Source organism: Mus caroli, unplaced genomic scaffold, assembly GCF_978045245.1.
Source record: "Mus caroli unplaced genomic scaffold, Mus_caroli_1 scaffold_3, whole genome shotgun sequence".
Taxonomy (NCBI): domain Eukaryota; kingdom Metazoa; phylum Chordata; class Mammalia; order Rodentia; family Muridae; genus Mus; species Mus caroli.
This window is the reverse complement of record NW_028227258.1, coordinates 33905505-33930874: the sequence shown is the minus strand read 5'-3', so window position 1 is coordinate 33930874 and position 25370 is coordinate 33905505.

The window sequence follows — 25370 nt, the reverse complement described above, 5'->3', positions numbered from 1 at the left end:
GTAAACCCATTTGAAGCTGGAGGTATAAAGACAGGAAGATCTAGAAACATATGTGCCTTCCTTTATGTAAGTATGTACATAACAGAAATAAACTGAATGTGATGATGTGGTGGGACCTGTCTGAGACTGAGTAAAATTAGTGGTCTGCAGTGCTGAGATTTTGAAACACCTGAAAGAATCTCATATCACCCACCATTGAAATAGGTTGATGTAGGAGCAAAAGGATGCCTTAGTTGATAAAGTGGCTTTTATGCAAGCATTAGTATTTTAGCTCAAACCTCTAGCACTCATGTTAAAATAAAACAGGTATGGTTGCATAAATATATAACCCTAGTAGAGTGGATTCAGACACAGTGAATTCTTGGATCTCAGCCTATCTAGTTAATAGAGGAGTATCAAGTTTAGTAGATACTTTATATCTAAAGGTGGGAAGAAAAAGGAAGAAAAAAAAAAGAAGACAGAATAGTTTATGTTGATATCATCCACTCTGTAAAGTGGGTTGTACACAACAACTTCTTAGGAGAAAAGACAGTCTATGAAGAGAAAAACCCGGCAGCAGTTTGCAGGTAGCATTTACTAGAAGATTTTTTTCTTCTAGTTACCAAAATATTGCTATCGTCAATGTGGAGACAAACAAAAAGGCATTAATGATTTTTCAAAACTAAAACAAGTGTTCTCTAAATGCAGCAAATAAATGCCACAGACCTAAAGCCCAACAGAAGGAAGAAAGACTCAACAGAAGAGGAACCTTCCACCTCCTATCCACATGCAGCGATCCTAGAGACTAAACATATCCTTTTCCTTAAATATTAGTGGATGTAAACAGCACTTACATGACAAAAAGTTACCAAGGTTAACGCTGCTTAAGACCACACACATGGTGACCATTAGTCACTGAAGAAGCTTAAGTTGAAGCTCCAAAGCATAGATGCTGTACCTGCATCTCAGTGTATAATTGACATATACCATTCTCAATGTAACATAGATTTCTAACAATCTTCTTCTGTTTCACACATTCAACAATCCTTGAACTTCAACTGTGCTCATTGACTACAACAATTTGCCAGGATAGAGCAGTAAAAATAAAACAAAAATTATAAAAATAATCAACACTCCAAGAGGAAAAATTACCAGGCGAGATGAATGAAGAGAAAAATGAGAAAAACTATGAAATATAAAATATTTCAAAACCAAGCAAGGGACATTAAGAGAGTAAGGTAGTGATAGATACGTTGGTGGTTTTAATGAAAAAGCCTCCTATCTTTGAATGCTTGAAGCCTCGTATCTTTGAACTAGTGGAACTCTGGAAAATATTAGGAGATGTGATCTTATTGGAATAGATGTTTCACTGGGAGTGGGCTTTTAGGTTTCAAAAGCCAAAATGGTGTGAGTCTCACTCTCTATCCCTGTCTGCCGCCTGCAGATTAGGATTCAAAGATCTCAGCTACTGCTCCAGCATTATCCCTATCTATTTCCTGCCACAATGATCATGGACCACGTTTCTAAATCTCTAAGCAAGCCCCCAATGAAATGTTTCATTTCACATATTGGCTTGATCATGGTGTTTCATCATAGGAATAGAACAGTGACAAAAACAGACATTTGTAATATAATGTAATAAATTGTATCATTTACCTAATGTAATAAGTTGATAAAAACACAAATTAGAAGGTATGATCAGTCAGAGAAAACACAAAGAATATAATAGGATACATGACATAGGGATTATAACCAAACAATCATATAATGAATTTAAATAGTTGATTAAGAATTCTCCCGTAATGTAGTAAAAAAAAATGACAAAAAATGACGAATAAGATATAGACAGGACCACTGAGTATCATCTTATATATGGAAAGCAAATGTCCAAGAGAAGTAGGAAAAAATCAAAATCAAAATATAGTCATGGAGATAAACTCTAAGGGGTCATAATGTAGCCTTTTCCCCTTACCTCTGATGCTATCCCCTATCCAAGCAATGTCCTCCATCATGGATGCCTACATTAGCCCCTTAGTCTCTTTGATTTTTGACATGCTGTAGTCTGATCTTCCATACCATATACAGAGGAAACATTTTAAATGACACATCACACCATCTTTCTCCTTTCCCAACTCTACAACTATCACTCTGAATGAAAGTCAAAATTCATAAGACCCTTGTACAGCAAGATCTCAGACTCTGATGCCATTGTTGATTCTGAATGAAAAGAGGCAGTGACCTGTGTGAAAATGCCTGAATGAAGAACTAGGGCAAGAGGTATATGTGATAAGCTTGGTCCACATTATAAAATCGTAAGTACGGTTCTCAAATAAATAGAGCAGGACATGTCCAAACAACATGTCACTCAACTGAACAATTTTTTAAGGTTCTTATGGGATTATAGCCTAGATATTAAAATAAGTCCACAGGTCCATGCCTATATAAAATGTTTAGGTAAACAAATAAATTCAGGAGAAGAAATAAATGTTGCCATTAGGAGAATTTCAAATAATTTATGTTGATATCATCCACTCTGTAAAGTGGGTTGCACACAACAAATTCTTAGGAGAAAAGACAGTCTATGAAGAGAAAAACCTGGCAGCAGAGCAGCCTGGGGAGCAGAAGTTCATCCAGTGAGCACTATCAATATTACAGGGAAATATAACTGTACTGATCTCTATAATCTACTATACTAATTCAATAAAACATTTTGCACACATACTCAGAATAACATTGGTCCAAGTTATTTTGGTTCCAAGTGGCCAAATTGACGTAAAATTGACCATTGTAATTCTGCCCTTCGTGAACTTGGTAGCCATGTGTATGGTCTTTTTTTTTTTTTTCCAGGGCTGAGGACCGAACCCAGGGCCTTGTGCTTGCTAGGCAAGCGCTCTACCACTGAGCTAAATCCCCAACCCCATGTATGGTCTTAAATCATATTTAATTCTTATAGAACAAACATTTAAAAGTCACAGTTCTGGTTAATATGATACACCTATGCGGCATAGAAACAAAGTGCATTAACAACTTAAATAGAAGAGTAAGGTGTGCCTCCTCCCTGATATCCCAATAGGTACAATATCTGATATATAATGAACCATCCTTAGATATGATAAGGTGAATATATATAATCAATATATCTACTTTACATGGTAAGGAAATGAGTTTGGAAGGAAAATAAAGATATTTAATATACATATACATTTTAAAAACTTAAAAATAAGAGGAAGGCAGAAATGAATAGAGATTATGATATGAAAATCCCCTCCACGTCATTGATTTGGCTGTGAGAAAGTAGTATTTCAGGAGTGTAGATCAAAGGCATTGGGCTACTTCTTCATATAACATAACCTGTGCCTTCACAGCCTTGCATAGGTCTGATCTCTTGTACATCACTTCCCCCTTGAAGAGTCTACTGTGCAGGCTTGACTTCAATAGTTCAGTGATATAATCTACTCAGCACATGATGAGGAGATTATATCACATACTTGTCCATCATTAAAAGTTCAGTTCCTCACTTGGGAACTTCAGCTTGTTGACACTTTTGAGTTCTGTGGACCGTATCTTGGACATTCTGTACTTTTTTTTTTTTTAACTAATATCCACTTATAATTGAGTACATACTATGCACGTTCTTTTGGGTCTGAGCTACCTCACGCAGGATGATATTTTCTAGTTCCATTCATTTGCCTGCAAAACTAAGGATGTCTTTATTCATAATAGCTGAATAGTATTCCATTGTGTAAATAAACCATATTTTCTGTATCCATTTATCTGTCGTGAGATATCTGGGTTGTTTCCAGCTTCTGGCTATCACAAATAAGGCTGCTATGAACATAGTGGAACATGTGCCTCTGTGGCATTGTGGGGCATCTTTGGGGTACATTCCCAAGAGTGGTATAACTGGGTTTTCAGGTAGATCTATTTGCAATTTTCAGAGGAAACTCCAGATTGATTTCCAGAGTGGTTGTACCAGTTTGCAACCCCACCAGCAATGGAGGCATGTTCCTCTTTTGCCACATCCTCTCCAAGAAAGCAATCACAAGTGGGGAGGGAAGGAGAGACTTGGGAGGGAAAGTGGACTGGGGTTGAGGGGTAGAGGGAAACCTGATCTGGTATTGGATGAGAGAAAAGGATTGAAGCCCTGAGGGCCAGCAGAAATAATAAAAACAGGTAACCCCAGAAAATAAGAGGTTGGGAGGACCCTCCAGAATGCATCAAAGACCTGGGAGGTAAGAGACTCTCATGAATCAAAGGGAGGGATCTTAGATGAAACGCCAGACAGTAGGGAGAGGAAACTTATAGAACCCACCTCCACAAGGAAGATAGGGTATCAAGTGAGGGATTGGGTTGCCATCCCACAGTCACGTCTTTCCTTCTGAAAGAATTACAGGGCTCTATATAATAGAGAAGAGACTGAGGAAAAGGAGGTCCAGCAACAGGTCCAAAGTGGGATCCAGCTCAAAGGGAGGCCCTAAGGCCTAACCTTATTACTGAGGCTAAGGAGTGCTCACAAAAAGGGACCTATCATGACTGCCCTCTGAAAGACACAGCAAGCAGCTGAAAGGGTCAAATGCAGATATTTGCACCCAATCAACGAACAGAAGCAGTTGATCCCTGTTATTGAATTAGGGAAGGCTGAAAGAACCCGAAGAGAAGGGTGTTCCTGTAGGAGGACTGCCGTGGGCTGGACCCAGTTGGTTCCTCAACCCGGGGGAGAAATTAGGATCCCAGTACTCAGGTAGGCAAAGAGTCAGCAAGTGACAAACAGACATGAACACAAGAGAGTGTTGGATCTGAATGTAATTTCTAAAAGCAAGTATCAGATTTATATTACAGAAGAAAACAAGGAAGTTAGGTGACACATCAGCCAAGGTACATTGAAGTTATCCAATGCATAATGATTCTTTACATAAAATAGAGAAATGCATACATAAAAGTGAACAGGAACCAGGCAGTGTTTACAACTTAGATAAAATCAGCCCTATATAAAGTAAGCTATTCTTAGGAGCCAGATGAGAGGGCTACATACCCAGGTGCAATTCTAGTCTACTGTATAATCCACTACCAGGGGTCCCTTAGTAAATACCTAATTATGCTATTCCTCCAGGCCTAGTGAAAAACATGCACCAGGGGGTTCCATTCTACTAATGTTTTCATGAATAATACAATACTCTACTTCCTCCTTAAACCACAACCCACCTTCTTTATACTATTATGTAATGTAGTCTGCTATACATGACAGTAATGAGAATTCTAAGTTTCCTTTCTTGAACTAGCCCTGAGATTTCTAGCTCTTATCTAGTAAACTGCAATGCCTAATTTCTTTCACTATCAACACTGGAGGCATTTCGTCTGAATGAGTAACATTCTTACAAAATTGCAAGCTCAGGGTCAGCTCAACGACTGACTAGGATATTGGGACATCTGTGAAGGGCAGGAAGCAATGTTCAATCTGACTAGCTATTTGTCATATCATTTCTTGGGGACAACTATAATAAAACAATACTGAAGGAAAGCATGCAGAACCCTTCACCAACTATTCCAAGGACAAATCTGGAACATATCCATTTATGGGATGCCAGAGACTCTCCAGGAGACCGGTTCCCATGAAACTTTGTGCCTCAAGACTGTGGGCAAGCTTTTGGACTTGTCATTCAGACACCACTGGAGTGGGTGTGGCAGAGGACCAGCAGTCATAAGTAATCTGGATCCTGAGATCTCTCAAACACTGGACCACAAAACAGGCAGCATACACTAGCTGGTATGAGGTCCCCTCAACACACATACAGTAAAGGATGCCAGGTCTGTGTTCATTTAGAGATGATTCACCTAACCCTCAAGAGACTAGAGGCTCCAAGGAGGTTAGACCTCAGGTGTTATGGGAGGTGGGAGCATTCATGTGGAGATAGAGGTGGTAGGGAGGAGGTGTCTGATGTTGAGAAGTTAGAGGGTAGATGAGTGAGTCAGGAATGGAATAAGGAAAAATAAAAAAATAAACTAATTTTTTAAAAAAGGAGTTCAGTTCCTTTTATTTCTATTTTGTGGAAGAGTTTGAAGAGTATTGGTATTAGGTCTTCTTTGAAGGTCTGATAGAACTCTGCACTAAATCCATCTGGTCCTGGGCTTTTTTTTGTTGGGAGACGCTTAATGACTGCTTCTATTTCTTTAGTGGTTATGGGACTGTTTAGATCATTTATCTGATCACAATTTAACTTTGTATTTGGTATCCATCTAGAAAAGTGTTCATTTCATCCAGATTTTACAGTTTTGTTGAATATAGGCTTTTGTAGTAGGATTTGATGATTTTTTAATTTCCTCAGTTTCTGTTGCTATGTCTCCCTTTTCATTTTTGAATTTGGTAATTTTGATACTGTCTCTGTGTCCCGGCTAGGCTGGCTAAGGGTTTATTTATCTTGTTGATTCTCTCAAAGAACCAGCTCCTGGTTTTGTTGATTCTTTGTGTTGTTTCTACTTGGTTGATTTCAGATCTGAGTGGGATTATTTCCTGCCATTTATTCATCTTGGGTGTATAAGCTAAGAAAAGGAGGTCAAAGGGATACAGATTGGAAAGGAAGAAGTCAAAATATCACTATTTGCAGATGATATGATAGTATACTTAAGTGGCCCCAAAAATTCCACCAGAGACTCCTAAACCTGATAAACAACTTCAGCAAAGTGGCCAGAGATAAAGTTAATTCAAACAAATCAGTAGCCTTCCTATACTAAAAGGATAAACAGGCTTGGATACAAATTAGGGAAATGACACCCTTCATAATAGTCACAAACAATATAAAATATCTTGGTGTGACTCTAACTAAACAAGTGAAAGATCTGTACAACAAGAACTTCACATCTCTGAAGAAGTAAATTGAAGAAGATCTCAGAAGATGGAAAGATCTCCAGTGCTCATGGATTGGCAGGATTAATGTAGTAAAAATGGCCATCTTGCCAAACGCAATCTACAGATTCAATGGAATCCCCATCAAAATTCCAACTTTATAGAGTTAGAAAGAGCAATTCTCAGATTCATTTGGAATTTCAGAAATGCAGGATAGTGAAAACTATTCTCAATAATAAAACAAATTCTGGGGGGAATCACCATCCCTAACCTCAAGCTGGAGTACAGAGCAATAGTGATTAAAAAAAAAACTGTATGGTATTGATACAATGACAGACAGTAGATCAATGGAATAGAATTGAAGATCCAGAAATGAACCCACACACCTATGGTCACTTGATCTTTGACAAAGGAGCTAAAGCCCTCTAGTAAAAAAAAGGACAGCATTTTCAACAAATAGTATTGGTTCAAGTGGAGGTCAACATGGAGAAAAATGCATATTGATCCATTCTTGTCTCCCTGTACAAAGGTCAAGTGCAAGTGGATCAAGGACCTCCACATAAAACCAGATACACTGAATCTAATAGAAAAGAAAGTGGGGAAAATCCTCAAACACATGAGCACGGGGAAATTTTCCTGAACAGAACACCAATGGCTTAATCTCTAAGATCAAGAATCAACAAATGGGACTTCATAAAATTATAAAGCTTCTGTAGGACAAAGGACACTGTCAATAAGACCAAATGGCAGTCAACAAATTGGGTAAAGTTCCTTACCAATCCTATATCTGTTAGAGGGCTAATATCCAATATATAAAAAGAACTCAAGTAGTTAGACTCCAGAGAACCAAATAATCCTATTAAAAATTGGGGAACAGAGGTAAACAGAATTTTCAACTGAGGAAACTCAAAGGACTGATAAGCACCTAAAGAAATGTTCAGAGCCGGGCGTGGTGGCGCACGCCTTTAATCCCAGCACTCGGGAGGCAGAGGCAGGCGGATTTCTGAGTTCGAGGCCAGCCTGGTCTACAAAGTGAGTTCCAGGACGGCCAGGGCTACACAGAGAAACCCTGTCTTGAAAAACCAAAAAAAAAAAAAAAAAAAAAAAAAAAAAAAAAAAAAAAAAGAAATGTTCAACATCCTTAGTCATCAGGGAAATGCAAATCAAAACAACCCTGAGATTCTACCTCATACCAGTCAGAATGGCTAAGATCAAAAACTCAGGTGACAGCAGATGCTGGCGAGGATGTGGAGAAAGAGGAACACTCCTCCATTGCTGGTGGGATTGCAAGCTGGTACAACCACTCTGGAAATCAGTTTGGCGGTTCCTCAGAAAATTGGACATAGTACTACCTGAGGACCCAGCATATACTCAGAAGATGGTCCAACATGTAATAAGGACACATGCTCCACTATGTTCATAGCAGCCGTATTTATAATAGCCAGAAGATGGAAACAACCTAAAAGTCCCTCTGCAGAGTAATGAATACATAAAATGTGATACATTTACACAATGGAATATTACTCAGCTAATAAGAACAATGACTTCATTAAATTCATAGGCAAATGGATGGAACTTGAAAATATCATCCTGAGTGAGGTAACTCAGTCACAAAAGAACACACTCAGTATGTACTCACTCATAATTGGATATTAGCCCAAAAGTTCAGAATACCCAAGATTCAATTCACAGACCATAGGAAGCTCAAGAAGAAGGCAGACCAAAATGTGAATACTTCAGTGCTTCTTAGAAAGGTGAACAATATACTAACATGAGGAAATATGGAGATAAAGTGTGGGGCAGAGACTGAAGAAAAGGTCACCCAGAGACTGCCCCACCTGGGGGTCCATCCCATATACAGCCACCAAACCTGGACACTATTTTGGATGATGGGAAGTGCTTGCTGACAGGAGCCTGATATGCCTGTCTCTTGAAAGGCTTTGCCAGAGCCTGACAAATGCATAGGCATGCTCAGAGCCAACCATTGGAATGAGCAAAGGGTCCTGGATGGAAGAGTTGGAGAATGGACTGAAGGAGCTGAGGGAGTTTGCAGTCCCATGGGGGGGGGGGGGAGCAACAGTGTCAAATGGCCAGACTTCCAGGAGCTCTCACAGACTGGACTGTCAACCAAAGAGTACACATGGAGGGAGCCATGGCTCTGGCCACATATGTGGTAAAAGTTGGACTTGTTGGACATCCATGTGAGGAGAGGCCCTTTGGCCTGAGGGTTTTGACACCCCAGTGTAGGGGAATGCCAGGGCAGAAAGATGGGAGTAGGTTGGGGAGCACCCTCCTAGAGGTAGGGGGACGGGGAGGGAATGGGTTTTCAAAAGGGGAGACCTGGAATGGGGAAAGCATTTGAAATGTAAATAAAGAAAATATCAAAAAAAAAAAAAGAACCCTAATTAAAGTTGTTTTTTTACAAAAAGAGTTCAGTTCCTGCTATGGTCAGTTTTCTAGGCAAGAGCTATATCTCAGAAGGATACCTATATTCAGAAGATTATACATATCAGTTCAGAAATACTAAAAGCCTTTGCTGCAGTTCCATTGTAGGTACCTGTCAAAGATTCCAGATACTAATACCATCTACCACTGGCCCTTAAGAACCATTGGATATGCGAGATGATATCACACAGCCAGCACAGTACCTGTGGCAGAAATTTCTCTTATTCTAATCTTCACTCAAATCTAAAAGAGATTTTACTTAATAAATGAGAAATATACTTTTTAAGAGTATAAAGGCCACTTGGACATTGGGTTTATTTTTGGTTCTAAAGGTTCAAATGCAATAGCTTACTCTTCACCTAAGAAAATGTCACACCATGTGCTGCACAGCACTGGCACCCCAGAAATTTCACTGCAGAAAGTATCCTGAACTTTTGTGAATGTATTTCCCACTCTCTGACACACAAATGCCTCCTGGTGACTTTAGAGGCAATGCAAAAACCAATTAGCATGATGCCACCAGTGTAATTGCAATGGAAAAAGAAATATTCCTAAAGAAAAAAAGTTACAAAGAATCCAAACAACATAATACAATTCCCTCATTTAAAAAGTATACATTTTTTTTAAACAAAATAAAAAGTCCAGGCCCATTCTCTGAGATAGAAGGCATACCTACACTGGGAAAATGGCAAGTAACCTGAACCTAGATAGGTCAGGTCGCTAAGACCTACTACAATTATTCTGCTAAATAAAAATGGCGATAAAATGAGTCACAATGGCATATTGCTATACCCATAGATCACTACATCATTTAACCATCACCAGAGACCCACGACTGGACAGCACACATGAAGAGAATGAGAGACTTTGGAACATTCAGCCCTAAATGTGCCACATGTGATTCCCTCCAGGCACCAAGATCCATGCTGAGGACAAAGTAGAAAGATCCTAAGAGCCAGATATGGAAGATGACTCCGAGAATGAATAGTGTCAGACACAGCATAGTTAATTTCCACGTGAACTCACAGGGATTGCAACAGCATGCACTAGAACTGCACAAGTTCAAATCAGACAGAAATCCCTGCACCGAGAAAGGCAATGAACATAAAGGCTCAACCTCACCAACAAGCTATGTATAATTTTAAACTTCTCGGGGAGGGGGAATCAGTTTTCTTCATGGAGTGTCACTGGTCTATTAACCACAGTCCAGGGCAGGCCTCATGCTCAGCCAAGACAAAAGAGGTCCCATGTGTTGTTTTGACTTTTTGTTTAATGTGTGTGTGTGTTTGTGTGTGTGTGTGTGTGTGTGTGTGGTGTTTGTTTTACTTGGCTTAGTTTTAACTTTTTTCAGAAAGAGAAAGAATATGAAGTGGTATGGGTAAGAAGGAGCTAACCTGGGAGGAATTGGGGTATGGAAAAGGATGTGATCAAAATATATTGTGGTCTTGATGTTTTAAAAATTAAAATTAAAACATTCTTCATTTAACCTAACAAAATGCCACCCACGTAGGTGGTTCAATTACTTTTTAGAAATTAAGCTTAAAACACTGAACCAAATAAAGGTGTATATGTCAAAACAATTTGTCAAGCTCTGGTCTGTACTCAGTTTGGCATCTCTTCTTCCCTAAGAGTGAAAAGAACACAAGAGTCTCACAATGTGGGGTTGACCTAGTTTGCTATCTATTAGCATATTAAGCATCATAATCAAAAGCAACCTGGAGAGAAAAGAGTATTTCATTTGCACATCCTGCTTACAGAACATGGCAAGAAGTTGGGAGCCAGAATCAACCGTGGAAGAAAGCTGTTTACTTGCTTGGTTCCCTGAGTTTGATTTTTGATGCCCAAGACCACCTGCAGAGGGTCACACCAAGATGACTGTAGCTTATTTCAAGTTGACAAAATAAAAAACAAACAAACAAACAAATAAAAAACACAGGAGCAGAATGAACTGGAAAGTTAAGTGTGGGTACATTGGGGAGTTTGCTGTGTTAGATGGTGCTTGCTGAGGCAACTAGGTGAAGGAGTATTTTCTTGAAGTGCACACAGGTGAAAGACTGAAGCACACTCGTGAAGGAACATTTTATTGAAGGAGACACAGGAGAGGGTGTTCTGCTAAAGCAAACACATGAAAGGACAGGTGATAAGGGATTCTTTGTGAACAACATGCATCTATTAATCTGCCTTACATTGCTTAGTTGAGCACAATTTGTCAGGTCTCTTTGGACTCAGGCTGATTGGATGCACATGCTTAGGCAAGAAGTACACTGAGGCAAGGCACATGGAGGACATGGGATGTTTAGAGAGTATAAATAGGACTTGACAGAATGAGGGAAATAGAGCTTGGCTTGCTTGTGAAGCTACCTGTACAATGCTTGTGGGTCTCCAATCTTTGCTGATCTTTGTTTCCCAGAGAAAGGCACAGCTGAGAACTTCTCCTGGTGTTCCTGCTGGTCCCTCCTGCTGATTCGAACTGAGGCTGAAGCCTTGCTGTAACTTCTAGTCATATCACCAAGTTTCTAACTGGACTCTACCAAACTGGATTGCTGGTGTATCTGTAAAGTGTTTGCAAGTGGATTGAGTTGCTGCTGCTAACCTATGAATTGAACTGCCGATTTCCAGAAAACAGAGATGGGAGTTTCTCCAAAGAACCTTTCTGAGCAGGCCCACTTCCCTGTATCCTTTCTTTTGCACTACCTCTGGTGGGTGGTGGGCTAAAAGGGAGGTTTGAGCATTTAAAAACAATCATTTAAAATAGGATTTGCAAAACATAAAGTTTCAAGGGAATCCGATGTACAGGCCAGAGGGTCATTAGAGGGTTTATGAAGGTGTGACCATAATGATTCCATAGTGATAATTTTGGGGGACTCAATATTTACTAAAAATCTGATTACGAAGACCTGATGCATACGTTTATTTTAAAAGGGAAACATTTCTATGAATTCCTTCTCTTATAAGAGAGGTGGGGAAAAGATGGAGAAATCAAGGAGAGGATTGTCTTATATAAAACATAATAAACAGTGAAGCAAAGGTAACAAGTTTCTTTTTTTTCTTTTTTTATTGTCTTTTATTTATTTTTTTTAATATTTTTATTACATATTTTCCTTAATTACATTTCCAATGCTACCCCAAAAGTCCCCCATAGCGCCCCCCACTTCCCTACCCACCCATTCCCATTCTTTTGGCCCTGGCATTCCCCTATATTGGGGCATATAAAGTTTGCAAGTCCAATGGGCCTCTCTTTCCATTGATGGCCGACTAGACCATCTTTCGATACATATGCAGCTAGAGACAAGAGCTCCAGGGTTCTGGTTAGTACATCATGTTGTTCCAACAATAGGGTTGCAGATCCCTTTAGCTCCTTGGGTACTTTCTCTAGCTTCTCCATTGGGAGCCCTGTGATACATCCAATAGCTGACTGTGAACATCCACTCCTGTGTTTGCTAGGCCCCGGCATCGTCTCACAAGAGACAGCTATATTTGGGTCCTTTCAGCAAAATCTTGCTAGTGTATGCAATGGTGTCAGCGTTTAGAAGCTGCTTATGGGATGGATCCCTGGATACGGCAGTCTCTAAATGGTCCATCCTTTCATCACAGCTACGAACTTTGTCTCTGTAACTCCTTCCCTGGGTGTTTTGTTCCCATTTCTAAGAAGGTGCACAGTGTCCACACTTTGGTCTTCATTCTTCTTGAGTTTCATGCGTTTAGCAAATTGTATCTTATATCTTGGGTATCCTAAGTTTTGGGCTAATATCCACTTATCAGTGAATACATATTGTGTGAGCTCTTTTGTGATTGTGTTACTTCACTCAAGATGATGCCCTCCAGGTCCATCCATTTGGCTAGGAATTTTATAAATTCATTCTTTTTAATAGCTGAGTAGTACTCCATTGTGTAAATGTACCATAATTTCTGTATCCATTCCTCTGTTGAGGACCTCATGAAACTACAAAGCTTCTGCAAGGCTAAAGACACCATCAATAAGACAAAAAAACCACCAACAGATTGGGAAAGGATCTTCACCTATCCTAAATCAGATAAGGGACTAATATCCAATATATATAAAGAACTCAAGAAGGTGGACTCCAGAAAGTCAAATAACCCCATTAAAAAATGGGGCTCAGAACTGAACAAAGAATTCTCACCTGAGGAATACCGAATGGCAGAGAAGCACCTGAAAAAATGTTCAACATCCTTAATCATCAGGGAAATGCAAATCAAAACAACCCTGAGATTCCACCTCACACCAGTCAGAATGGCTAAGATGAAAAATTCAGGTGACAGCAGATGCTGGCGAGGATGTGGAGAAAGAGGAACACTCCTCCATTGTTGGTGGGATTGCAAGCTTGTACAACCACTCTGGAAATCAGTCTGGCGGTTCCTCAGAAAATTGGACATAGTACTACCGGAGTATCCCACAATACCTCTCCTGGGCATATATCCAGAAGATGTCCCAACCAGTAAAAAGGACACATGCTCCACTATGTTCATAGCAGCCCTATTTATAATAGCCAGAAGCTGGAAAGAACAAGTTTCTTAATACATTGGCTTTCAGAAGCAAAGCCTTCTGACTTGAGAGTTTGAACACAGGAAGATGTGTTCCGGATGTGTCTGGAACGGAGGCACAGATATAGTTTCTGATGTGTTGTGTCTTTACTCATAACCACCAAAGGATGAGACACAAAGATACACAGTAGTTAGTGGACTGAGGTGTTAGAAGCAGCCAGTCTAGTGATGCTTAAAATATTTGTAAGGAACCCAGGACTTGTGAAGATTTCACAGTGATGTGTGAGAAGACACTCAGCTGCTTACACCTCCAGTTAGTAGAATTCTAAGCACATTCTCAAGCTGTAACAAAATGCCATCTTGGTGAATCCATTTTGCTTTCAGTTTCTTTTTCCACAAGCAGAACATATCACAAATATCCTTCCACAAATACAGGCTCCCTAGCTCACTGAATTATTCTGTGCATGAAAGCCTACCCTGTTTTAATCTGAAACAAGCCCTTGTGCTTCCTGAAGCTAAATTATAACCACAAGCTCTGCTGTAATTGGCTTCCTGGAAAGACCACCTATAGACTCTCCAGGAGCCTGCCTTACATCTGCATTGTACACGCACCAGGAATAACTACATCACTGTGCAAATTACCTGACATGGTCAGGGAAATGAATTAATTCTGAAGCAGTGAGAGAATCTAAAATGTCTGAATTAGCATTTGTTCTGTTTTCCACAAGAAAATATAAAGTGTATATTGAACTTTCTTCATTAAAATTCCGAGGGCAATCACTTCTGGCTCTCTTCCATCCTTTTTCTGATTCTATAGCTCTGAAAGTTAAGGTATTCACTCTTCAACTATCTAATCAGGATTTCTTAGCAACTGTAACCTAAACCTGTAGTTCACATCAGCAGAGGAATTATGTTGTATAACATAGGAGAGAAAGCTCTGATTTTTTTTCATTGATCAGATATTCTCAAACTGATTCATATGCAGCTAGAGACATGAGCTCCAGGGTGGGTATTGGTTAGTCCATATTGTTGACGGTGCCTTTTGCCTTGCAGAAGCTTTGCAATTTTATTCTTCTGTCTTAGGACATCTAGGTTGTTTCCAGCTTCTGACTATCACAAATTAGGCTGCTATGAACATATTGCCACACGTACCCCTATTGCATGGTGGGGCATCTTTTGGCTATATCCCCAAGAGTGGTATAGTTGGGTCTTCAGATAGATCTATTCTAATTTTCTAAGGAAACTCCAGATTGAGTTCCAGAGTGGTTGTACCAGTTTGCAATCCCACCAGCAGTGGAGGAGTGTTCCTCTTTCTCTACATCCTCTCCAACATGTGTTGTCACCTGAGGTTTTGATCTTAGCCATTCTGACTGGTCTAAGGTGGATCTCAGAGTCATTTTGATTTGCATTTCTCTGATCACTAAGGACTTTGAACATTTCTTTAAGTGCTTCTCAGCCGTTTGAGATTCCTCTGTTGTGAATTCTCAGTTTAGAATACCCCAGTTTTTATTGGGTGTTTCTTTTGTTTTTTTGGTTTTGGTTTTTGGTTTTGGGTTTTTTTGTTGTTGTTGTTAGGTTGGTTGTTTTGTTGTTGTTGTTGTTGTTGTTTTGTGTTTGCTTTTGTTTTTGTTTTTGGTGGTTAGCTTCTTGGGTTCTTTATACATATTGGATATTAGTCCTCTATTGGACATGGGGTAAGTGAAGATTTTTTTCCCAATCAGTAGGTTGCCAATTTATCTTATTGACTATGTCCTTTGCCTTACAGAAGCTTTCTAGTTTCACGAGGTCCCATTATCAATTCTTGGTCTTAGGGCATGATCCATTGGAGCTAATGTTTAGGAAATTCCCCCTGTGCCAATGAGTTCAAGGCTCTTTTCCACTTTCTTTTCTATTAGATTCAGTGTATCTGGTTTTATGTTGAGGTCATTGATCCATTTGGACTTGAACTTTGTACAAGCTGACAAATAAGAGTCTACTTTCATTTTTCTACATACAGACAGCCAGTTAGACCAGCACGAGTTATTGAAGATATTCTTCTTTCCATTGCATATTTTTGGCTTCTTTGTCAAAAATCAAGTTCTGTAAGTGTGTGGTTTTATTTCTGGGTCTTTAGTTCTTTTCCATTGATCAATGTGTCTGTCTGTATACCAATAACAAACAGTTTTTTTTTTATCACTATTGCTCTGTAGTATAGATTGAGGTCAAGGATGGTGATTCCCCCATTGTTCTTTTATTGTTAAGAATTGATTTCACTATTCTGGGTTTTTTGGGGTTTTTTTGTTTGTTTGTTTGTTTGTTTTGGCTTTCCAGATGAATTTGACAATTGCTCTTTCCATGTCTTTGAAGAATTGTGTTGGAATTTTTATGGAGATTGCATTGAATATAGATTGCCTTTGTAGGATGCCTTTTTCTATGTTAATTCTGCCAATTCATGAGCGTGGGAGATCTCTCCATTTTATTATATCTTGGATTTCTTTCTTGAGCAACTTGAAGTTATTGTCATACAGGTCTTTCACTTGTTTGGTTAGAGTTACCCCAAGATATTTTATATTATTTGTGGCTACTGTGAAGGGAGTTGTTTCCCTAATTTCTTTTTTCAGCCTGTTTTTCATTTGTATAAAAGATGGCTACTAGTTTGTTTGAGTTAATTTTATATCCGGCCACTTTGTTAAAGTTGTTAATCAACAGGAGTTCTCTGGTAGAATTTTTGGGGTCCTTTATGTATACTATAATATCATCTGCAAATAGTGATACCTTTATTTCTTCTTTACCAATTTGTATCCCCTTGATCTCTTTTTGTTGATTTATTGTCCTAGCTAACACATCGAGTAGTATATTGAGCAGATAAGGGGAGAGTGGCCATCCTTGTCTTGTCCCCAATTTCAGTGGAATTGCTTCCAGTATGTCTACATTTAATTTGATATTGACTGTTTGTAGTAAATTGCTTTTACTATGTTTAGGTATTGGCCTTGAATTCCTAATCTCTCCAATACTTTTAACATGAAGGAATGTTGTACTTTATCAAATGCTTTTTCTGCATCTAAGAAGATGATCATGTGATTTTTTGAGTTTTTTAATATGGTGGATTACATTAATGGACTTTCATATATTAAACCAACCTTGCATCCCTGGGATGAAGCCTACTTGATCATAGTGAATGATGGTTTTCATATGTTCTTGGATTTGGTTTGCAAGAATTTTATTGAGTATTTTTGCATTGATATTCATGAGCGAGATTGGTCTGAAGTTCTCTTTTTAGGTTGGGTCCTTGTGTGGTTTAGGTATCAGAGTAATTGTGGCTTCATAGAATGAGTTAGGTAGTATTCCTTTTCTTTCTATTTTATTGAATAGTTTGAGGGAAATTGGTATCAGGTCTTCTTTGAAGGTCTAGTAGAATTCTGCACTAAATTTATATGGCCCTGGGCTTTATTTGGTTGGAAGGTTTTGAATGATGTCTTCTATTTCCTTGTGCGATATGGAACTATTTAGATAGTTTACTTGCTCTTGATTTAACTTTGGAATGTGGCAACTGTCTAGAAAACCATCCATTACATCTAGATTTTCCAGTTTTGTTGAGTATAAGCTTTTATAGTAGGACCTGATGATTTTTTGAATTTCCTCCATTTCCATTGTTATGTCTCCCTTTTCATTTCTGATTTTGTTAATTTAGATGCTGCCTCTCTGCCCTTATTTAGTTTGGCTAGGGGTTTATTTATCATGTTGATTCTCTCAAAAGACAAGTTTTTGGTTTTGCTGATTCTTTGTATTGTTTTCTTTGTTTCTATTTGATTGATTTCAGCCCTGAGTTTGACCATTTCCAGCATTCTGCTCCTCTTGGGTGAGTTTGCTTCTTTTTGTTCTAGATCTCTCAGGTGTGCTGTTAAGTTGTTAGTGTAAGATCTCTCCATTTTGTTTACCAGGGCACTTAGTGCTATGAACTTTCCTCTTAGCACTGCTTTCATTGTATCCCATAAGTTTGGGTATGATGTGCCAACATTTTCATTCAATTCCAGGAAGTCTTTAATTTTTTTCTTTGTTTCTTACCTGATCAAGTTATCATTGAGTAAAATGTTTTTCAGTTTCCATGTGTATGTAGGCTTTCTGTAAATTTTGCTGTTATTGAAGACCAGTCTTAGGCCATGGTGATCTAGTAGGATGCATGGTATTATTTCAACCTCCTATTTCCTGAGGTTACCTGTTTCTTGTATCAGTTGAAAGTTGTTTTGTGACCACTTATATGGTTGATTTTGGAGAAGGTCCCACGAGGTGCTGAGAAGATGGTGTATCTTTTGTTTTATAGTGAAATATTCAGTAGATCTTGGCTAAATCCAATTGGTTCATAACCTCTCTTAGTTTCATTGTGTCTCTGTTTAGTTTCTATTTTAATGTGTCCATTGGTGAGAGTGGGGTGTTGAAATCTCTCACTATTATTGTGTGGGGTGCAATGTGTGTTTTGAGCTTTAGTAAAGTTTCTTCGTTTTCTTTTACTTTTTTTTTAATTAGGTATTTATTTCATTTACATTTCCAATGCTATCCCAAAAGTCCCCCCCCCACACTCCCCCACCCACTCACACTTCTTGGCCCTGGCATTCCCCTGTACTGAGGCATATAAAGATTGCATGACCAATGGGCCTCTCTTTTCACTGATGGCTGACTAGGCCATCTTCTGATACATATGCAGCTAGAGACACGAGCTCTGGGGGGTACTGGTTAGTTCATATTGTTGTTCCACCTATAAGATTGCAGATCCCTTTAGCTCCTTGGATACTTTCTCTAGCTCCTCCATTGGGGGCCCTGTGATCCATCCAGTAGCTGACAGTGAGCATCCACTTCTGTGTTTGCTAGGCCCCAGTATAGTCTCACAAGAGACAGCTATATCTGGATCCTTTCAGCAAAATCTTGCTAGTGTATGCAATGGTGTCAGCGTTTGGAGCCTGATTGTGGGATGGATCCCCAGATATGTCAGTTTCTATATGGTCCATCCTTTTGTCTCAGCTCCAAACTTTGTCTCTGTAACTCCTTCCATGGGTGTTTTGTTCCCAATTCTAAGAAGGGGCAAAGTCTCTACACTTTGGTCTTCCTTCTTCCTGAGTTTCCTGTGTTTTGCAAATTGTATCTTATATCTGGGATATTCTAAGTTTCTGGACTAATATCCACTTATCAGTGAGTACATATTATATGAGTTCTTTTGTGATTGGGTTACTTCACTCAGGATGATGCCCTCCAGGTCCATCCATTTGACTAGGAATTTCATAAATTCATTCTTTTTAATAGCTGAGTAGTACTCCATTGTGTAAATGTACCACATTTTCTGTATCCATTTCTCTGTTGAGGGGCATCTGGGTTCTTTCCAGCTTCTGGCTATTATAAAGAAGGTTGCTATGAACATAGTGGATCATGTGTCCTTCTTACCGGTTCGAACATCTTCTGGATATATGCCTAGGAGAGGTATTGTAGAATCCTCTGGTAGTACTATGTCCAATTTTCTGAGGAACCGCCAAACTGATTTCCAGAGGTTGTACAAGCTTGCAATCCTACCAACAATGGAGGACTATTCCTCTTTCTCCACATCCTCGCCAGCATCTACTGTCACCTGAATTTTTGAACTTACCCATTCTCACTGGTATGAGGTGGAATCTCAGGGTTGTTTTGATTTGCATTTCCTTGATGATTAAGGATGTTGAACATTTTTTCAGGTACTTCTCAGCCATTCGGTATTCCTCAGATGAGAATTCTTTGTTTCGCTCTGAGCCCCATTTTTAATGGGGTTATTTGATTTTCTGGAGTCCACCTTCTTGAGTTCTTTATATATATTGGATATTAGTCCCCTATCTGATTTAGAATAGGTAAAGATCCTTTCCCAATCTGTTGGTGAGAGGTGTCTGCCCGGCCCCGAAGGGAATTGCCAGAGCATGTGCAGGAGACATCTAGTAAAATTTCTTTTATGAATATAGGTGCTCTTGCATTTGGGGCATAGATGTTCAAAATTGAGACTTTCCATTGGTGGGTTTCCCCTTGATGAATATGAAGTGTCTTTCTTCATCATGCTTGCTCACTTTTGGTTGAAAGTCTATTGTATTGGATATTAGGATGGCAACTCCTGACACCATTTGCTAGGAAGATATTTTTTTTTATCCTTTTACTCTGCAATAGTGTCTGTCTTCTTACTGAGGTATGTTTCTTGTATGCAGCAAAATGCTGAATCTTGTCTGTGTATCCAGTCTGTTAGATTATGTCCTTTTACATGTGAGTTGAGTCCATTAATATTGAGAGACATTAAAGGGAGGTGACTGTTGGTTCCTGGTGTGTTTGGTTTTGCAGGTGACTTTGTGTGCTTGTGGCTCTCTGCTTTTGACTTTGTTGTGAGATGCTTAATATCTTTTCCTTTTTTTGATGCAGGTCCTTCCTTGTGTTGGAGTTTTCCTTCTAGGATCCTCTGTAGGGCTGGGTTGGTAGAGAGATACTGCTTGAATTTGATTTTGTCCTGGAATATTTTGGTTTCTCCATCTATGTTGATTGAGAGTTTTGCTGTGTATAGTAGCCTGGACTGACATTTGTATTCTCTTAGAGTCTCCATGACCTCTTACTAGGCTTTTCTGGCTTTCATAGTCTCTGTTGAGAAGTCTGGTGTAATCCTTTGTATGTTACTGGACCTTTTTCCCCTGACACTTTTAATATTCTTTCTTTGTTCTGTACATTTAATGTTTTGATTATTATGTGATGAGAAGATTTTCTTTTCTGGTCCCATTTATTTAGTGCCCTATAAACTTCTTGTACCTTTATGGCCAACTCTTTCTTTAGGTTGGGGAAATTTTCTTCTATGATTTTTGTTAAAGACATTTTCAGTTCCTTTGAGCTGGTAATCTTTGTTCTCCTCTATTCTGGTGATTCTTAGAAATGGTCTTTTCATTGTGTCCTGAATTTCCTGAATGCTTTGGGTTAGGAGACTTTTATGTTCTGAATTTTCTTTTACAGTTGTATCAATCTTGTCTACATTATCTGCTTCACCTGAGATTCTCTCTTCTATCTCTTGTATTCTGCTGGTAATACTTACATTGGTAATTCCTGACATCTTTCCTAGGTTTTCCATTTCCAGGATTGCCTCCATTTGTGTTTTCTTTATTGTTTTACTTCCACTTTTAGGTCTTGAATCACTTTATTTAATTTCTTCACATGTTTACCTGTGTTTTCCTGTATTTCTTCCAGTGAGTTATTGATATCCTTCTTAAAGGACTCTATTATCTTCATGAGATAGAATTTTAAGACAGATTCCTGATTTTCAGATGTGTTGGTGTATTCAGGGCTTGCTGTGGAAGGAGAATTGGGTTCTGATGATGCCCATATATTTTGGCGTCTGTTGCGTATGGTTTTCTGCTTGCCTTTTGCAATCTGGATATCCCTAGTGTTTGTTGGTCTGAGTATGGAGTCTGCCTCTTTTTTCCCTGGTTGTTTCACGTCTCCAGATAGGTCTGCAGCCCTGGATGTATCAGGCCTGTTTGAGGCCTTCCAACTGGGGGCTCTTCACAGGGGCAGAGAAGCTGCTGATCTGTTGCCTTGGCTGCACTAGATCTTCTGAGAATCCTCTGAGTGCAGAGGGTACTCAACTGCTCAATTACTCTGAGTGCAGCAGTTTTTCAACTGCTCTGATTACAGTGGGTCCTTTAGAATGGATCTGGATATGGTGTCTTCAGGGGAGCAGATAATCTAGGAGTCTGCCCCAGGAGAAAGGACCAGGGCAGAAGGGGTGAAAGTGGCGAAAGGGGGAGAAGGGGAGTGGTATTCAGGAGGGCAGGGGTTTTATCCTGTGATGGGTCCCAAGTCCACCAGGCTTCCAGCAGCAGCTCCAGGACTGGGTGTGGTGTGGGGATTCTTACGAACTGCTCTGAGTGCAGAGGGTCCTCTTGGATGGATCAGGATATCTTTGTTAGATACTTGTAATAATAAGAGTTACATTAAAATTATTTTAGGGTAAGTAAAATCACATGTGCTTACAAAAGAATTTACACAGCTGTCCCATCAACTTTTTACCCAGCCTCCACTGTCACGTGTAACTAGCACATATGTGTATGTGGTGTGTATGCCTGTGTGTCTGTTTGGAATTTTCATATATGTGTAGTTTATAATTTTCAATACGTGTCATTTCAAAGACTTCTGGAGTCTATGGTTTCTGATCTCATAGCAGCTGTTATTACTGAACTAATTTGTAAACAATGACATGATTCTTTTGCTGTTTCCAAACTCTGTTCTTAGACTGTCAGTGTTTTGATGTGCCTAGGTGAGGATTACTTAAGAGTATTGGTTGTTGTTTGTTTGTTTGTTTGTTTTGTTCGTCCAAGGTTATGTTTGAGATTAATGTCCTTCAAATCTACAATATTCTCCACTATAATATCCAAATATTCCTTTGGGACCACAGTTTTTATCTGCTGCAACTCCTTGTGTTTGAGTTGATAGAGTTGATGGTGTTCCATGTGTCTCTGGGCTCTTCATTTTTCTCCATTTCTTTATCTTTCTGTCCTTTAAAGAGTATAATCTCTACTGCCTCTCTTCCAATTTGCAGGGTTTTATTTCAGGTATATTTATTCAGATCTTTGGTTAATTTCTTCTGTTAACCTGCTGTAGTAAACTGAATACATTTCAATCTCATAATTACTATGTTTTAAATCAACTCTTCATTGATATTTTCTATTACAGATAACAATGCTTTCTTGTTTAGTTCTTTGATACCTATTTTAAAGTCTTTGAGTAGTGTATTGAATATTAAGCTTTCTGCAGGCAGAATTTCTATTGAGTATTTTTTTAGACCATACTTAGTTATTTCTTTGCATATTATTATTCTTTATTAACAGATGAACATTTCAAATAATGCAGCCAGACCAATACAAAAATCTCTTCTCTTCTTTCAATTTTTGTTGTTGTCGATACTGCAGCTTATTTGTTGAGTGGCTTCTAAGAAAAAATTTTGTAAAGTATTTACTCTTACAATAAGAGACCCCTGAAGTCTGCTTGAGTAATCTAGTAATAAGTTATTTGTTGAACAGAGATTGCCTTAAATTTATGGAGCTAATAAATCTCTAAATCATTGTCAAGAGGTTGTTTGGGGTGGAAAGTGGAGAAGGGGCTTTACACTTCACCTTTACTCCTCCACTATCTACAGAGTCCCAAGTTCACTTAAGGAGGGAGTGAGACTGCCTGCATCTTTCTGTGGATGTGTGACTTGTCACACCTATGTGTGGCTGGCTATCTTCCCAAGGAATCTCAGGTATCCTCAAAGCTTTCCCTTGTAAGTTTCTGATTAGCTGTTGGAAGTGTGGATTTCTAAGAGACTCCCAAGTGAGCATAGTAATGGCTTCTCTGAGAAAGAAGCTCTCTGGCAGTTCCAGATACTCATCTTATGCTTGTACTAGCCTCCAGATGGATGTGTTTGCTCTGAGTGTACACTATTAGATTTCAAAGCTATTGCAAGAATAAGTTTCTGTGAACAAATTCTGTGTAGATGATTGTAAACCTTGTTAGTTTACAGAATTCTGAAGAATAGATTTTAACCATCTTGTTACCAGTTTCTTTGTTGCTTTTATGGAATAGAGGGCATTTTACTTACTCTACTGTTCCTTATAATAACATTTCCGAATTTTTTATTGAGTATTTTAAAATTTGTGCCCATAAATGAGTTTTCTCTTACCCCAACCCTCTCTCTTCACTGCTGCCACTTTCCAGATAAATAGTGTTCTTATTAATTTATTGTTAGAAAGTGTTCCATTCATTTATATTTGGGGGAGATATGGAATAGTATGCTTTGTTAATGTTTTATGGATTTGATAAAACCCACTATTGAAACTAGTTGGGCATGGAGCCACATGGACATTGTTTTCAGTAGATTTCATTTAGTTTCTGTGTTTATAGAATTGACTTCTTTTGCCATGTTTGGTGGTGCACACCTTTGATCCCATCACTGGATAAGCAGAGGCAGACAGATCTCTGAGTTTGAGGCCAGTCTAGTAACATTGTAAGTTCAAGGATAGCCAGGACTACACAGAGAAACATTGTCTTGAACTCTTTCCCCCTCAGCCCCAAAAGAAGAATTGGTTCCTTTTTTCTCAGCAGTTCAAATACATGAACATGGAGTTCATTTTCATCTATCTCTCATTCTTTCTGTGATTGCAAAGTTTGTGCTGGGTCTTGTGTTTAAATGTCTACCTCAACTATTTGTATTACCTCTTATTTTGTGAGAGGAAATGAAACTTTACTGAATTTTCAGTGTCTTTTAAAAGGTAAAGGTCTTGGTGTCATGATAATTTAAGTATAAGGTGATGCCCAAGTCCTTTTGCCGTATTGATTATAGTGTTCATAAAAGTTAGAGTCAATTACTATAGTTTTAGACTAGACTCTATGATTAACCTTCAAAATGTCAGGAATTTTATAATATCATTTGGATTAACTTATTTCCAAGGAGAAAGACCATAAATGGAGATATCTGTAGGTCAGACAGAAGTGAATTTATATAGTTCCCTCAAGAATTTAAATCACAATTTTAAAAGCTCTATCAAGAAGGACTTTCAAATAAAAGGGAACCTTGAGTTCACTTTATTGAGAAGTAAAGATACATTATTAAGAGGCTATGAGGAGGGGCTTTCAAGGGAGTGAGGAGAGAAGGCAGTAGTGTCAAGCATTAAAAAGAAATAATGTGTTTGTCAGGCACTGATAGAACCTCTCAGGTGACAGCTACATCAGGATCCTGTCAGCAAGTACTTGTTGGCATCCACAGTAGTGTCTGGGTGTGGTGACTGTGTATGGGATGAATCCCCAAGTGGGGAAGTCTCTGGATGGCCTTTCCTTCAGTCTCTGCTCCACATTTTGTCTCGGTAACTCCTCCCATGGGTATTTTGTTACACCTTCTAAGAAGGACCAAAACATCCACACTTTGGTCTTCCTTCTTCTTGAGCTTCATGTGGTCTGTGAGTTGTATCTTGGGGGTTCCAAGTTTCTGAGCTAATATCCACTTATCATTGAGTGCATACCATCTATGTTCTTTTGTGATTGGGTTACCTCACTCAGGATGATATTTTCTAGTGCCATCCATTTGCGTAAGAATTTCATAAATTCATTGTTTCTAATAGCTGATTAGTACTCCATTGTGTAAATGTACCACATTTTCTGTAGCCATTCCTCTGTTGAATGACATCTGAGTTCTTTCCAGCCTGTGGCTATTATAAATAAGACTTCTATAAACATAGTAGAGCATGTGTCCTTATTATATGTTGGAGAATCTTCTGGGTATATGCCCAAGAGTGGTATTGTTGGGTCCTCAGGTAGTGCTATGTCCAATTTTGGACTGAGCCAACCATTGGACTGATCACAGGGTACCCAATGGAGGAGGTAGACCCAAGGAACTGAAGGAATTTTCAGCCCCATAGGAAGAACAACAGTATGAACCAACCAGTACCTCCCAGAGTTTCCAGGGACTAAACCACCAACCAAAGTGTTCACATGGAGGGACTCGTGGCTCCAGCTGCATATTTAGTAAAGGATGGCCTTATCTGTCATCAATGGGAGGAAAGGCCCTTGGTCTTGTGAAGGCTCAATGCCCCAGTGTCAGGAATCAGGA